This window comes from Rhinolophus hipposideros, assembly GCF_964194185.1.
Source record: "Rhinolophus hipposideros genome assembly, chromosome: 5".
NCBI lineage: Eukaryota > Metazoa > Chordata > Mammalia > Chiroptera > Rhinolophidae > Rhinolophus > Rhinolophus hipposideros.
The window spans coordinates 20,873,358-20,890,883 of record NC_138051.1 but is presented as its reverse complement, the minus strand read 5'-3'; the positions used below and the strand labels follow the sequence as shown (position 1 = coordinate 20,890,883).

Sequence of the window (17,526 nt, the reverse complement as noted above, 5' to 3'; positions counted from 1 at the left end):
GTGGCAGTTCACTTGGGAACTTACTATTTCCTATAGAACCTGAACAATGAGGAAAGCATTCCTTAGGGGGCTGACAGATAAATTGTGGGGCTACATGCCCGCTACACGACTGGGGCAGATTATCTCACAGGTTACCGGGTAAGTCCTTAGTTGCTTCATGACACCTGTGTTGGAAGGTGTAAACCTATACATGTTGGGAGAAAAGAGAAATCTGAGTAGGTGCCAGGGGAATCTGTGTATTACCTGGCTTCTGTCCTGATCTACTTAACACTGAGCAGATAAACCAAGACTGTTCAAAGTACAGCCTTTCAATAAATGTTAGACTCATCTTCCCTCATCTGGCTTCCCCCTTAGTCATTGGACTGAATGTGTATCTTGCTGTTAATCCCAAGGCTCAAACAAACAAATAAAATGAAAACAAGTAGCAGAACAATTTACTACAATTTACTATAACAATTTACTATAAGCAATTGACCTTAGTTTCCAAACATGTAGGGTCCACATGTCCTCATTAGAAAAAGCAGGTTGCTGTTAACAAAAGGCCAGGTGGAATCCAACTACAGAAGAAGAGGCAGGAGGTGAGGGTGGGTGGGTGAGGAAATGAGGAGCCAGGCATTGGAGGGGGAAGAGGTGAGCAAGTATTGTTGAGTCAGGAGGGCACATTCACAAAAACCCTAGAGAAACTGTGACAAGAGAAGAACAGGTCAGAGGGGGACAGGGACAGTGTCTCCAGAAAGGAATAGCAGGGTGACAGAATGAATGCAGACAAATCAAGCCTGCCACATGTGCCACAACCCCAGCCCTAAATTTCTAAGTTACCTTCGGACCCCTATGAACTCTATATATCAATACATCATGGGAATGAGAACAAATCGTTACTGATTGGGAATCAGCAATCAGAATAGGCAAGAAAAAGATCCTCACACTGAGGCTGCATTGCTCACCACACCCAGGCTGTTTAAGGGAAGGAGTGACCAGGTGGTTGGGTGGTGAGTTGCACAGAGCAAGGTAATCAGAGTGTGTGGAAAAGGAGCGTATGGAGGTGGCACACGACCACCAAGGTATCATTTCTAGCGGCAAAGGAGCAGAGAGTTTTGATCACGTCCAAGAATCACAGGACAAGGTGTGTTGAGGCTTGCAGACACTGACTGATGTGGATAGCTTATTCAGGGACTTGGTGCCACACCCCAGCTGTTGTTGCGTTGGTCAGTGACTGGGTAGGGATTGGAAGTCATGGCTGCAGGATTGCTGGCTTGGGAGGATACCTGGATAGTTAGCAGAAACACTGGACTTGGAGCCAGAAATCCCTGGCTCCTCCTCTCCCTAACTATGTGCCTTTGGACACACTAATTTATTTGATCTCTGGATTCTTCTTCTGTTCAGTGGGGATAATCATACCTGATCTACCTGAGCACAGCATAAGGTCGTTAGAATTATCAAACGAGAAAATGTAATGTGAAATCACATAAGCCAGAAAAGTATAAATGTAATTTATTATCAAATTATCAATATCCTCTTAGCAGGTGCTTCCTGATGAAGAAGAACATTATTCTCAATGATGATTTAAGTATTTTTCTAGGTCCTCAGTGATTTGTGAGCTGATTTAGGTGAGAGATAGTGAACCCAGGATTATCACATCCAATTTACCTGTTAATTTGCACACTGGTTCAAGGAACAGGGCAAAATCAATACTTGTTTCATAGGAGAATAGGTTATTTGGGATGGAACTGTAAAATAAATATTTAATTATGTAAAATATAAAAACTTAATAGTTCTTTTTAAATGTCCAATAAAATGGTTGAGAGTTACATTTTGAGTATGGATTCTAACTAAAAGCAAACTGTTTATCATTTTTTAAAACTACAGTTCTCTTTTAGGGCTGGATCTCAAACTGCAAAATAGCCCATTGAAGACAACGGTGCATTTAATGTCGATATAAAATGACTTTGTTCCTCACTGTCATCTTTTATTCTGACCTTTTCTTTCTATCTCAAAACTCCACTCAAACTGAGGTCCCAGCAGCCTTTAAATACCAATTTGAAGAAACAGGTGAATTGTCATGTGAAATGTTTTACATTCCACATTTGTCTGTTTCCTCATGGTGTCTTGTAACATTTTCCTCTACCCTGTATGTCCTATAAACTGGAAATTTGGTCAGAAGGCTTGCTTAGATACAGGTTAAACATTTTTGACATGTATACTTCATAGGGTATCTCATCACGTCAGGTTGTCCACTATTTGTGATGCTAAAGTGGAGACAGCCAGAGACCTTCTTCATAGAGATAAGATTTCCCTGAAAATTAGCAGGTAGCCGTGGGGCAGTTCTTTGACATCATGTGAATGTTCAGTTCTCCATCAAAGGTTTATTTAATTGTCTTAGAATCCACTGATGATTTTTGCTGGAATCAATTATTTCTTTGAGGGTTGTAAAATGGTAGTTTTCTAATTCTGTTATTTTTTCTACATTTTTACCTGGCATTTTTTTTTTTTTCTGTAAAGCTTCCTCCTACCAACTTCAGATGGACTATAGTTCCTTTTTAAAAAAGCAAGTGAAATACCGAACTTTTCCTCTTTACTTACCAAGTTTTGGTGTAAGGAGTTAGTATCACAGTCACCTTCAACAGTGACACTATTTTCTTTCTGTCTTCTGAGCATAATTATAGATTGATTATAATTTATTCAATATGCTATAATCAATTACAATAATTCTTCTTTATGATGCTTAGATTGTCCCAAATGGGCCAAAAGGGAGCCTTTTCATGTGGGTCCCTGTGTCTTTTTGAAACAATCTCATTAATCAATGAATGCTTTTTGGTTTCTGGCGCAAGAAGACGTCCCAAGTTTACTTTATTCTTTTCCTGCCCCAAACTTTTAAAAGGATTTTTTAAATGATATCTTCAGGTCTTTTTAGATAGAAACACATTATAACAGACCGTCACTTTGCCTCATTCATTCATTTAGTCAGTACTTGTTGAGTGTCTACCATATGTCAGGAATCTATATTATCAAGATATACCTGGCTTATATCCTATTCTCGGGCTTATATCCTATTAATCTACTAGAACGGAGGAATCATGACTATCTATAAGGTGGAAAGAGATGTGTGTTTTATAAATAGAGAGGTAGATCAGGTGTCCAGGGAATTCAGGTGAGGTGGGAGGTTACTGAGGCTGGAGGACCATGTGGGATGAGAAGTTGCCGAAATGGAGGAAAGCGTGGGAAGCAGAGGTGGAAAGCTGTGTACCCGGGAGGACGTGGTTTAGTCTGACGTGCATATAAGTGGGGTTTGCTATTTGTCAAAACAAGGAAGTCACAGAGAGTACAGGGGAATGTGGACAAGGATCCAACCAGGAGCAGCATTGAAATACTATGCTAAGACATTTGAATTTAGTCTGAAGGAAAAGGCAAAGATTGAAAGGCTTTTGTTCTTTGTTGTTACTGGATTTTTAAATTAGAACAATGATGTGACTGATGATATGCTGCAGGAAGCCTCCAAGAGGCCTTTCCTCATATAGGCCGTCCTAACGGGAAATGTAATCAGACTGCCAGTTGGATGTTGAACAAGCTGGTTAGTAGTGGGTGTGATGACTGAAATACAAGGGCACTAACCACTCCTGTGATTTGTGTCTCATAGGCAACAGCAGGTCACCAAAAGAGTTGTTTTGTTTTTGCTGCATTGTTTCCATTTAGTCCATGACTTGGGAAAAGGGTCCAGGGTGGTTAAAAAGCTGCCTAGTGGCATCAGAGAGAGGCTCAGGCAGAAGCATTGATACCAGAGGCCACGCCAGAGGGGCCCCTCAAAGGTCTCGGGGCTCCCAAGCCACCTAACCATCCTGTGTGTGAGTCTTTCAGAGGTACTCTCCTGGCAGTGCCTGGGGGCCGGCCAGCCTGCAGAGCTTAGTTAGGTGGTCGCCCTCTTCTTGATGGGTTTCATCTCCTCATCTAGGAAGCGGCTCTCCGGCAAGTAACAGAGATGGGGTCTACTCAGGCAGAACCTGGGGCATGCAGATCCAAATGGGCCTGGTTCAAATACTTCTTCAGGACTTCTGGTGGTTTCTATGGTATCCAGGCTTTTAACCCCACTGATCATGGGATGGCTTCTGCACATCCTGGAAGAGGGCTTGGCGTCTGCGCTGGTTTTGCATCTTTAAGAGACAATGCTTGGCACCCCAGGCTTCTTGGCCAACTCACGGAAGAAGCAGCCCATGCCTTCCAGAGCCACATCATAATGGTCGAAATAGAAGCCCAGAGAGAGGTAGGTGTAGGTGCCTGCAGATGCAGAATGACCAGGCGGTTGATGGCGGCCTCCACCTTGGTGGAATAATACTGATGAATCTGGGAGCTCATGTTTGATTGGCAGTAAGGAGCTATGCTCCAAAAACAGTGTAGGCTGGCCCTGGAGGCAGAAGATTGCTGAGAAGATGTTTCTGAAGGTTGCCACTGGAAAAGTTTGGACAGTGGTCAGAGGCTGGAAGTATGGAAGTCCCTGTGTCTTTTCCATCTAAACACTGTTGAAAGAAGAGACAGATTGAGAGACTGCTGTGCACCCAAGAGTTTTAATGTCACTTCATAATAAGGATTGGATCATCTGCCCATAATCATGAGAAGTTCCGTACCACCCATATGTCTTTCTCCCAAGCACAAGTCATTGTCTTTCTTGCTTTTCTCCAAATTTTGATGGTTATACCTCCAGACATTAACTTAAGTGGTCAACTACAGCAGAAAAGTAAAATGTTCTGAATAATCAAAATGCTGCTGAAAATTCAAAGCCTAGAAATTCATACTGAAATGAGACTTCTTATGCTCTTTGAGGCTACTTACTCTTGTTTTAGATATACTTTTGTTGCCTAGTTGCCCAACTTAATTTGCCATATGTGAAAGATGAGGCAAGCTACTGGAGGCTGTCACATCAAGAATTGCAAGGAATAACTCTCCGAGTCTGGATATAATAGAGGGCATAAATTGTTAAACCAGAAACAAGAACCCCCAAATCATTGGATCTAAAGTCATTCTGTGTGAGGAAAAAAAAAAGCAGCTCCAATAATACCTGCAAGTATACTTGCATTATAAGTGGTGTTTCTATCTTGCCAGTCATTCACAAAACAGATTCTGTTTAAGGATATGATATATCTCAGACTCCCATTCTAAATGGAAGAAATAAAATTCAGAGAAAAATTCGTACTTCCAGAGGTAAATTGCTCCATCCTTCCCTTTGATAATTGGCAGCCTAACAGAGGGGTTCTGCACGTCTCTTAAGGCGTTTCACCATTTATAAAACATTTGCTTTTCCCATTGGTTCTTTGTGATTTGAACATTCCTTTCCTGTGATATGTTGTTTAACTATTCTTCCCTATTATGACTTTCAGAACTCTGCTTCGTACTTTGGCCTGGAATGTGATATATGTTTCCCATGTCTTTGCTCAACTGAGCCTTTTATCTCCAGGGTAAAAGTGTCATAAGAGACCTGCTAAAATTAAACATCATCACTTTAAATTAAAATGTGTGACATCGATGCTTAATAGTCCCCAGGAGTTTTATTATTTGTAATTTTTAGACAATCCCAATCTTCGTAAACTGAAGGAATCACAGGAGACTTTGGTCAAAGCATCCCTTTTCAGGGTAATTATTCTGCCACAGCTCAGGAAGTCTTTTGAATGCCACCATTCACGTCTTACCTCCCAGACTGGCAACCTGAGGTGCTTGTCAGCACTGGCCAAGGATCTCTGCTTTCTACCAGAACAGCACCTCTCCCTTAAACTTCCTACTGGGATTGTTCCTGAGTCTTCACTCAACAACCCATTCATTCATTCTTTCATTCATTTATTCATTCATTCAACACACAATGTCCGGGGCATTGGGGATGTGATTATGAACAAGAAAGATGAGATCCCTGCGCTTGTGGGATTTACATTGCAGTGGGATATGGATTCAGAAAAAACAAAATAGGCAAATAAGGAAAAAAGAAAAAATCATGCAGTCAGATGAAATTGTAAGATATAGCGAATATTAGGAAGAAAATAAAGAATACCCGAGAAAGAGAATAATAGGAGATACCTGTCTTAGATAAGATAATCAGGGAAATAAATAATATGTAAAATGGGACCTAAGGTGATAGCCATGTGAAGAAGAAAGGAGGAACATTCCGGGCAGAGGTAACAGCATGTCCAAAGTTGGAAGGTTTTCGGTTCCTTCAAGGAATTGAAAGACGCCGAATGAAGCTATATGTGTATGGAAGGCAAGAGCAGCTCAGGAGGAATGATGGATAGCAAAGACCAGGCAAGGCAGGCTCCTGAAGACTCTGGTACCCAGGGGAGACAAATCTATAAGTTGAGGCTAAGGTCAGGTCTTTCCATTAAAGAGATTGCTGGCACAGTATCTAATACTTACCATTGTGTTGTCAATAAGGAGGACATTCAGAATAAGGAAATATAGAATAATAATGCAACAATCTATTAAATTTGTCTGCTTTGGACAGAGTGATGTTTAGGGATCCTTTTATAATTGGACTTTTGGCTTGGGAGATAGATATAGTTCATTTTTTCACTGTGGTCCTAAGATAAAGTAAGAGCAAAAAAAAAAAAAAAGATGTACTTGAGGTAAGCAGAAATGAGGAGAAAGCAGGAGGATATAATTTTGTTTACACTTTCCCTTACTTAGAATAGCAGTATGCCTGATGGGTAGGAATCAAGCCATCAAAGAGGAAAACAAATGTGTATTTGTATTTAAAAAAAAAATCTCCTCCAGATATAATAGCAGTGAGCTAGTGAGCATTTTCAGGAAGAACTAAGCAATAAGGCAGACTTTATAAGCTCTAAGAACTAGTGATGGTTATGTAGTCATAAAGATGATATGAATGCATAGGAATTACTGTTGTGGAGTTGTGTGTGTATCTCAGGTCTACCACAAAATAGCCCCAGTACCTCCTTTTCGTATTTGGTGGATTTATAGAAAGGAGGGGAGATTTTCTGGATATTGTGTTAATCTGTTTGGGCTTCTGTAATAGAATACCATGGAATGGGTGGCTTATAAACAACAGTTCTGGAGGCTGGGGAGTCCAAGACCCAGGTGCTGTCAGATTCAATGTCTGGTGAGGACCCACTTACTGGTTTACTGTGTCCTCACATGGCAGAAGGGTGAGAGAGCTGTCTGGGGATCTTTTGTAAGCCCATTCAAGTGGGCTCCCCTTTATGACCTAAACACCTCCCAAAGGCCCCACTGCCTAATACCATCACATTGGGGGTTAGGTTTCAACATATGAATTTGGGGGGGACACAAACATTCAATTTATAGGAAATATATTTTGAGTTTTAGTTTGAATTCTAGAATTTTATTTTTGAAGATAGTGCAACTTCAACCTACAAAAGAATTTTGTTTAAGGCAAGATTTTGTTTAAAAACATTTCATTTTGGGTTCTGGGGACACTGTTGTGGTAACCATTCTTCACACTCATCATACACACTGCTTTTTCCCTTTGCTCTTCCACTGCCTTTATTCTCCTCATTTCACGCTCCTCCTGTTGAGTCTCCTTTCTGGTAGTCATGAGCAAGCTAACCTCTGAGGCTGTGTGATCGTCCCTGGCTCTGCAGATTGAGGCCCCACAGGAAATCCCTCACATGACCTCCTCCTGCCTGATACCTGGACCCGGAGGAGCCAGGTCAGGATGACTCTTAGGCATAGAGGAGGGAGGTGAACACCCAACACTTGAGGGACACCCAACACTCTCCTCACCTCTGCTGTGAAAATAGATTTCCACCCATAATCTTTCTTAAAATTATCTTGTAGATTCTTGCATTTCAATCTTTAAGTGAAGAATTTTGAAATTTATGAACTTGGAGATGGGTACCATGTTAAGATGTTAATGTCTGAATATTTGATACGAATTTTTATATCAGAGATCTTTCTAATTCAACAGCTAGCAAGACTGGGGATGAGGGTGGTGGACAAAGGTAGTGGGAGCTTTTGGGTGGAGGCCATTACATATGGCTTTGAGATTTACTAGAATCTTCTTATCTCACATTTAGGGTCCTTGCCTGACTCGTAGTAAGCCTCCTTTGCTTCCATTACAATTTCCCAGTTAAACACAATTATCTGCCTTTGCATTTTTATTATGACTTTAGTAAATTGATTAATAACCAATATGTTGAGAAGCAAAGGGTTTTTTTCCCAGAAAAATATTTTAATGTTTCCTACAAATATGGTTTTAAATAAAATATCTAGTATAAGGTTAAAAATGACTTTTGATTTTCTTCCTTTTTTCATCTTCAAATATTTCTCATTTATCAGTGAATCACATCTCAGTATAATATCTAGATAAAATGTGTTTCCCTCCTTTTAAATACTTTTATATTCTCATCTCTTTTTATGGCATGTTACTGCATGTCTCCAGAGGCACACAGCATTTTTATTTTCAAGTAAATTTATATTAGTTACAGTCTCCAGCTGTTTTAGATATAGGATCATTTCCTGTCGGTACTGTTTCCAGGACAATTCTTTTTTCCCCTCACAAAAATGAAAAATGTAATTTAACAAAGACATCCCATAATTGCCTTCATATCTAGCAAGGTATCTAGCAATCTAAATACTTATTTTATTTAAAACATCTGTCTACATAATATCTAGTGATTATCCAGAGCTATATCATCCTTGGGAAAGGCAGCTGCTGCCATTTTTATTTAATTTATAGGAAACCAACAAAAACGTCTCCTTAATATTGAATCTTCTGCCACTATGTCATATGTTAGATTTTTTTTTTTTAAGTGAGAATAACTTACCTCTTTGGTACTTGCAATTAGTTTAGTCTTTTTCAAATTGGGAGAGACCATTCTTTTAAAAATCACTATGGAAACATTCTGCAATAATAGTCCTCTTTTGTTATATACATCAAAGTATAATAAAAATGGTGGCATGCTGCGCTACTCATATAACTAGACTTACATAGGAATCACATTTTAAATACTAAGTTTTTAAGAGTTATTTGTCTGTAGTACATTTTCTTTTCATTTATAATAAAAAAATGTAAAGTGTTTTTTATTACAAAGTTGGGCTGATCAGAGCAGTCAGTTGATGTTTTCTTACTTGTTTTGTTTTTTTCAAAAATGCATGAAGAAAGATGGAAGCTTCTATAAAAGCTCTTTGTCTTAGGGTGATACTGAATGTTGCTTGCAGAGGAATCCATATATAAACTCTCTCTTTTTTTTTTCTTCTGTGCACTACCCTTGGAGCCTAAGATAAAGTGTTTAACTTTTAATAGATCGTATCAATTTAGGCTCAGCTAAATGCCAAAAACAACAGACACCCAGTCTTACAATAGTGTGTCTAAATGAGAAAGTTTACCTTTTCCAGGGAAGTAATCAAAATATTCCTTTTTGAAACACTGAGAGTATGAAAGTGAAATGATTACGGTTCCCTACTGACATACTGTTATGATTGACAGGAAAAACCAACATGCATGCCACCTGAGACATCTTGTTCAGGAACTTTCTGGAGGGTAGTAAATTGGTGTTGGCACAAACACAAAAAAATAAAATGACTTGATTCAGCACTTTTCAATTCTAAATCCCCAAACACTAAAGAAAGAAGTAAATATTCATCAAATGATCAAAATTTATATTGATTTTTATTCTACATTAGCAGCTCAAAGTCGAGATTTTTGACAGGATGGATGTCGGGTTGAATGATTCTCTTTGAAATGAGGATATAGGCACTGAGCTGAGTGCTACCATGCATTCCTGAACCATAGGCCCTCATTATTAGAGCCCTAGGAGGCTAAATTTTTCAAAGAACAGTATAAAGACACACTTGTTCGGTTCTGTTTTGATAACTAAATTGTTATTATTAGTATGTAAAGTAATTCTTGTTGTTCCTGCTTCGTTCCTTCCTTTCTATCACCATCTAAGGACAACTATTTTATAGAATTTCAAAGGAACTGGAGTGCCTGTTGCAGTCACAGAGTTAATAGCAGCATTTGCCAGCATAATTGTACTTGGGAAGGAACCAGTCCTGCAGGGCCAGAGGACCTAAGATTGTATCTTCACGTTATACATCTTTAATTTTTTGTTTCTGCCAGAAAGTAAATAAGGTTTGCTGTAGTGAAATTTGGAAGATGGGAAGAAGGACACAGTCTTAGAATCTAAACACAGGCTTGATGCTTGTGTCATTGTGCAGAGATTTGCTAAGGAAACAGGAATGGAGAAACATCGAAATTCTAATCATCCCCTCCAGTCGACACAGTATAATCACACTCCCTTCCCACCTTAGCTCATGACATAAAATGCTGAATTTTTAATGACTTTAACTACTTGCATTACAAAGAGGAGGAGGGCAGTGGTGTACCAGGCTTTCCACAAATGCAGTTGTGATATGTTTGTCCTTTATGTTTGTTAGGTAGAGGTATTATTGTTGTTAATAAACATCTCATCTATCATTGAAATGGAGGAAGAAGACATTTTTCTTTCCACACAAACAAATGCAGAAGAAATAATGAAAATAGCATTCATATTAATTTTTCCACTTTGTTTAAATGCTTACCATTTAACAAATACCATTAACGACATAGCTTTCAAATTGAATTTTCTGAACACTACAGTGAGTGTTTTTAATGGCTTGCAAACGGTACCAAGTCAATGGAAATAAAGATGACCTTATTGAAATATAATGGTTTTTACTTAGATCAGTTACCTTTTGCAGTTATCCTGAGTTAGTTATCCATGAATAGAAATATAAGTAAACCTTGAGAACCTAAGGCTAGTTTTTTTATAAGGCTGCCAATATGTCATACGAGTTTTGTATCCTAGTTACATAGATTGTAGATACAGTTGTTTTTGCTGAGTCTAATATTGTAATAGCTTTGAAATTCTTGTTAAAGTTTTGATACGTATTTAATTTTTAACAATGGGAAAATACTGACTTTTTAAATAGCTTTATAACTCTCTTATTCAGTGATAAAAAGAACATTCTAACAAACTAATTGTTTCTTTGGAAACATTTTTGAAGTATAATATTGATCTTATTCTTGAATGACTATTTTAGCTTCTATTATTTAGTATAATTTTTCTATAATTCTAGGTTATACATTCCGTGAAGGCAGGCACCATGTCTGACCCAGATTTGTATCTTGCACAATGTCTTACATTCTTAATATGAGATTCTCAAGATAAATTTGTCAAATGAATAAAGGACCTTCATCAACTTTATTCCAAAGAAATACATTGCTCCTTAGTCCCAGGACTCCCTGCCCCAACTCTGTAGGAAAAGGATGCTTGGGTACTCCACTCAGTCATGCACACTGGACTAAAGAGGAACATGAGATTTTCATCCATTGTAATGCCAAATGTTATTTGTATTTGGCCAGAATGTAGCTCATCGTAGATATGTCTTTAGAGAGTTCATTTCTGGACAAAGGAAATGGAATTTGAATTCGATCTCTAAGGTGAGGTTTTTTGAAAAATTATGAACCACCAACAATGGTGACGAAAAGCAAAAATATACAAAACAACCAGGATTATGGAGAAAAAAACAACAATAACAACAACACTGCAAAGGTGACAACTCTAAATCCTGGAGGGAGTATAGGAAACTCTGCCAAATAGAAGCTTGGAGAATTCCAAGTGTAGATTTTAATCAACCCTGGAAGAGCTTGTCAGGGCCTTGAGGTCTGAAGATGTTTCTAGAAGAAGGAAGAAATCTGTGCCAGTTCTAGGATGGATATACTATGAGAAGGGAGAAGAGGAGGCATAGTGAATATTTGTATAAGGAAGAAGAGAAAAAGGCATCTGTTTAGAGATACTACATCAAAGGTTAAAAAAAATTTTTTAAAGGCTGTGTGGTAAAAGCAGGAAAATATTCCCAAATGACAAAATTATTGCCGGAAAAATTACAGTTCCCCCCGTTACATTGAAGGATCCTGTGATCTTTCCGAGTTAGTGTAGACTTTTCCAAATACAAACTGTGGCATTGTTAATGTCTCCTCCACAAGCTCAAATGACTTTTTTAAAATGGAAAACCAGAGTTTATTAAGCTAAAGCAAGTTCCTACCTAGAAGACTTAAAACTTTGAGCTGAAGTTTTCATTCTATATGTGTGTGACTGTCATGGTTAGTTCCAATATAATATGCAACATGTAAGATAACTCTGTTAGCTGAATAAAACACTATCAAATGATTCTTTAATTAAAGAAGGTTTTCTTTTTTTTTTTCCTGGAGAAAATTAAGCAAGGTATATATATATTTCAATAACTTACTTTTCTGTCGAAGGAAAAATAATCTCCTTTCTAAGAGAGAATGAAACAAATGATTTTAAAAATCAATCTGAGGCTACAGCCTTCAAATGATCTGTTTTATTTCTTTGTGCATTTTAAACCACTTCCGGTTTTCAGACTCAGTAAAACTTATTCAGCCATTTTGTACAGAGTGCGTATCACACGCCATGTGCTGTGCTGGATGCTGGGGATACAGCAGTGAGCACATAGATGAAAGTCCCTGCCCTTGGGGGGCTTCTGACCCACTGGCGGAAGATGGACAATGCAAAATAAATATTGGCTAGGTATGGTAAATATGGATGAAGGAGGATGGGGATTGCTGGGGGTGGGGGACAGTTGAAGTTTGAAGGAGAAGATGAGAGAAGATCTGAATGAGAAGATAACATGCCAGCAAAGCCCTGAGGGAGGTTAGGGACTGAGCTGTCGTGCACACAGCTCAGTGGCCCTACAGCATGTCCACCATCCCTGCTGGATCAGGTCAGCGTAGGGTGAGGACTGAGGACTGAGTGCTGTCATGGGGAATATGGCCAAATCCTGACTGGAATATGTTCAAGAGAAAACAGGAGTGGAATTAGACATAGTGAGTATAGATAAAGCATGTAAAAGAATTCTGCTGTAATGGAGAACAGAGAAATGGGGCTTTCGCCAGAGGATAGATCGATATAAATTGGTGTCTATGGATTTTTTTTTCTTACCATGGAAGAAACAATAGCGTTTTTTGTTTTTTGGCTAATGTGAATGATATAGTAGGGAGGAAAATTTGAAGTAGGAAGGAGAGAAGGGCAATTTGTCGTGGGGTGATAATCATTGTGTAGTTAAAAGGGGATCTGGTGAACAAGTGGGAAGGATTGGTCTTAGGTAGAAATGTGGACAGTTTCCACCGAAACAGGAGGGAAGGCAGAGGATATGGATCCAGACACAAGTATCATAGATGTGGGAAGCTATGACGTACAGTAAGAATGCATTAAGAAAGAGTAAAATTTATTGTCACATTCTCACGGTACTTAACCCAACAAAGAATGCTGGGACATGCAGTGATAACGAAATCATTTCTATTTCTTAATCAGTGTTTTTTAGGATGAGGATAAGGCATATGTGATTATAAAAGTGATTATGTATTTAATTCTTAAAGATTATTAGAGTGACTGAAATTTACCCCGCAGAATTTATGAGGGGCTCACTACTAGAGATAGATGGTTGAGTAATTTATTCAAACCCCCCGGATCATTGAATTTGGATCACTACATCTCAAGCCAAATTTAAATAAAATATTTTAGAACACTATGCCTTGTGTTCTGATTAAATTATGAATTTGTAATCTAAATTTAAATAGGAGTATCTTTAGTAATTTGGGTTTCGGGGGTGGGGTGGGGTGGGTGGAACATGCTGCTAATGATAACCAGCAAAGCAATTATTTTAAACCTCAGAGAGAAGGCAGTGTTTCTAACTTTATTATGGGTATTAGTCTATTAGAGTGGCAATAACAAAATAACATAGACTGGATGGCTTAAACAACAGAAATTTATCTCTCACAGCTCTGGAAGCTGGAAGTCCAAGATCAAGGTGTTGGCAGATTTGGTTTCTAGTGAGGCCTCTCTCCTTGGCTTATAAACGACCACCTTGTTGCTATGTCCTCAGATTGCCTTTTCTCTGTGTGCCCACTTTTTATCTTTTCATAAGGACACCAATCTTATTGGATTAGACCCAACCCTTGATTACTTTAACTACCTCCTTAAAGACCATATCTCCAAATATAGTCATATTGGAGGTTAGAGCTTCAGCACAGGAATTGAAAGAGACACATTTGAGTCCATAACATTATGTTAAATGTTTACTAGAGGTATGAGTCACTAGAATCTCTTAAGCGTTCCCCCATTGGGGAGCCTGGGCTTTTGACCTGATGGAAACTCTTGATTCCTTTCTCAATGCAACATTCTCAAAGTACAGGTAGGAGGTACAGGTAGGAGGTAGGAGCCGTATGAGTTTATTTGGACTACTCCATTGGATGACTATGTTGCCTTGACAGAAGAAGGGAGATGGAGGAAGATGAAGGCCATTACAGAAACAATAACACCTGTTGGTATGTTGTTGGATGGCATCCAGACTCCCTCAGCTGAAATCCTTCACAGTCTGTCCTCGTCTGTGTTCACCTTTTCATCCAAATGCCCCAAAGCTCCAGCTACCATTCTTTTTTTTTTAATTAAGAGAATTTAATGTCTAAGACAGTAACTGTCCAGCCACCATTCTTGAACATGCCACATTTTTTTCATGACACTGGGCCTCTAACCTCTAAATGAGTTACTCTGCTTATGAAGATATTCACCTGCTTTTTCACTTAAATTCATACCCACATGCCCAGATCTGGCTCAAATGCCACCCGTATCAAGCTTTTACTGCCCATTCTTCATTTTCAGGCAATTAGTTGCTTTTATTTCCCCCACCCTACCCCCCACAATCTTTTCACTTGGCAAAATTGTAGTTATCTGCTGACATTTACTTCACTATGTTGCAATTCCTTGAAAGAAAGGGCTATGTTTTATTCTTATTTGTACCCTTAGTCCCTGGTGCAGTTCTTGACACATGTTAAAGGCTCAGTGAACATGTGAGTAATAAATGGATAGCTATATATTGCACAGTTCATTCATTCAATGATTATTTACTAAGCCCCTATCATGCTCCAGATATCACCAAGGTGCTGAGAATACAAAATGGCAAAAGACACAGAGAGAACAGAGTTCCTTTACAGAGCTTACAGTCTGGAGACAGAGACAGAAAAAGTGTAAGCCAGCAAATACAAGAATTTTAAATCATGATATGTGCTCTGAAGGACATTAACACTGCTCCAAAATAGAGAACTATATTGTAGATCTACTTTGGATAGGGTGGTCAGGGAAGGACTCTCTGAGAGGTAGCATGTCAGCTGAGAGTTGAAGGATGAGAAGATATTAATTAGCAAGTGGATTTTTCCAGAGAAAGGGAGCAATATGTGCATAGGTCCTGAGACAGAAAAGAGCTGCTTAAAAAACTGAAAGAAGGCCAGGATGACAGGGGCATGGTGATTAAGAGTGAGATAAGTGGGTCTGAGAGGGAGAAATGAGGTCTGTGGAGGCAGGATACAGAACTCATGGGCCATGGAAGAAGTTTGTTTTTCAGGTTTGAATGAGGTATGAAACCAACTCAAGTTTTATAAAGAGCACTCTGGTCACCTGTAAGGGATGAGATTGGAGGGGCAGGAATGGGAGAGGGGAAATACACTTTAGAAGAGAGTTGCTATACTGTAGGGGAGAGATGATAATGAAGGCTTAGATCAGGCTGGCAGAAATGCAGATTGGGGAGACAGACTGGAGAGACATTTTGGAAAAGGATTTGACAGATTTGGGGGAGTAACTAGCTGTGGGAAATGAAGAGATGAGGAGTCAAGGATGACTTACATGTTTCTGACCTGAGCAACGGATGGTGCCATTTATTTAAGAGGAAAGACCTAAGTAGAGAAAATTTGGGGGGATCTGGGGAGGGTGAGAGTGGAGAGTTATGTTGTGAACAATTATGCCTAAAGTAAATCCAAGTAGCAGTGTCAGGTAGTTGGTTACATAGATAAGTGTGGAGCTCAGAGGAGAGGATTGGAAGCCATTACTATATTGATGACATTGAAAGCCATGGAAGAGAGAGAGTATAAATAAAGAAAAGAAGTCCAAAATTAAACTCTGAAACAACAACCAGTCATCTCAGTTGTGATTCAGAAAGATTCACAGTGTACCATCTATGAAACAGATTTGGGGGTGGTGGAGAGAGGGAGAATGGTTGAGAATCCAACACATTAGGTCAGCCACATGCAATGCAGGTTTAGACCAGAATAAGTGAGAACTGGTCCTTTTTTCTCTTCTCATCCTACATTTTCTCCCATGTCATTCTCATTTCATCTCCTAATGTCAACCGTTGCCTCTGGTTCTACATTTCAGTCTTAATATTTCCACTTGCTTGCTGAACATTGCATTTAGGTTGTCCCACCAGTATTTCAAACCAAAAAGACTCAGTCAAATCCACCTCATTTGTTCCATCCACCCCATCGCTCTTTTTATACTCTTACTCCCATTGATGGTACTGACAGGGAAGTGTGAGATAGAGCTGTCATTGAGTCTGTTCCCTCATGTTCCTTTTCATTTTCCTTAATGAGTGAGTTGCTAAATCCTATTGATTACACATCAATAATATTATTTAATCAGGCCAAGATTTTATTTGCAAATTATAATCATTTTTATAAATATCCAGTAATATCATAAATGCCAATAAATAAAATTCTTTACATCAGAGAGTCACTGTTATTTTTTATTTTTAAACTGTATTTTCTTTGACTCTTCCTCTAAGAATTTATCTTTGGACTAAGACATAGTATGAAAAAAAAAGTTAAGACAGTTTGCACAGAGATTTAGATTGGCAAAGCCATTCAACCTTAGCAGAAGGAGGTACTTTGGTTCTATTTTTACTATAGAACTATGTTTAGGAATGAATCACTGAAAGCAGGGATAGAAATAGAGGTGGATAGGAAAGATTTGGGCCATATAATTCATCTCCTTGTTAGTGCAGGGAAGTTTTTTTTATGTCAAATGTCTGTGAGATATTGTGCAATAAAGGTCTTAGATTAAAACATTTCAATCATTTTCATAAGGTGACTAATTATCTTTCAGGTTGCTCTCAGCATTGTTCTCTGAAGCTCTCTCCATGTAGTCCTCTCATATGAGAGGTGCTTCCCTTTGTACCCAGAAATGGCCTACGATCTCAAAGGGATGAACTCCAATTATTTTTCCATTGTAGTGATGAGTCTACATTAAGTCAACCTCCCTCTTTATGATCCTTTTTGTGTCCAGTGGCACACATTTGTGAAATCATTACCCAGAACAAGCAGTGGTCCAGCTTGTTACCATAGGACGGTTAAAAACTAACAAGAACTCTTTGGATCAAACATGCCCCTTGGCACACCTAATGGTGCAGATGAATTATTCTAATGGGGTTTCCAGTACAATGCTTGGTATAAGATGACCTCCTCATTATCCCTATAACTTTGGGGGTAAGGGGGAGGTGTGCCATTTGGGAAGATTGATTGTAAATTCTTTGACAATTATTCAATATCTCCGTTATCTCATATTTAATCACATAAAAGATTGCATGTTCTTTTGAAAGATGTGTTTTGTTGTTTTTCCTAATCATTGACTCCCTATATTCAGTTTTATACTGCCCCCCTCCTATTTTAAAACATATTTCTTAGGTCTGTGG

General features: G+C 38.7%; 1 protein-coding gene and 1 pseudogene across 8 annotated transcripts in view; one reads left to right on the top strand and one right to left on the bottom strand.

Annotated features, from left to right (window-relative positions):
* The window catches only part of AKAP6 (A-kinase anchoring protein 6), a 455,310-nt gene that overhangs the window by 304,777 nt on the left and 133,007 nt on the right, over positions 1–17,526 (top strand). The gene's annotated exons all lie outside the window — the stretch shown is intronic.
* Positions 3,849–4,347, bottom strand: LOC308497571 (ferritin light chain-like; annotated as a pseudogene). The gene has a single exon. The product of its transcript is annotated as a ferritin light chain-like (transcript).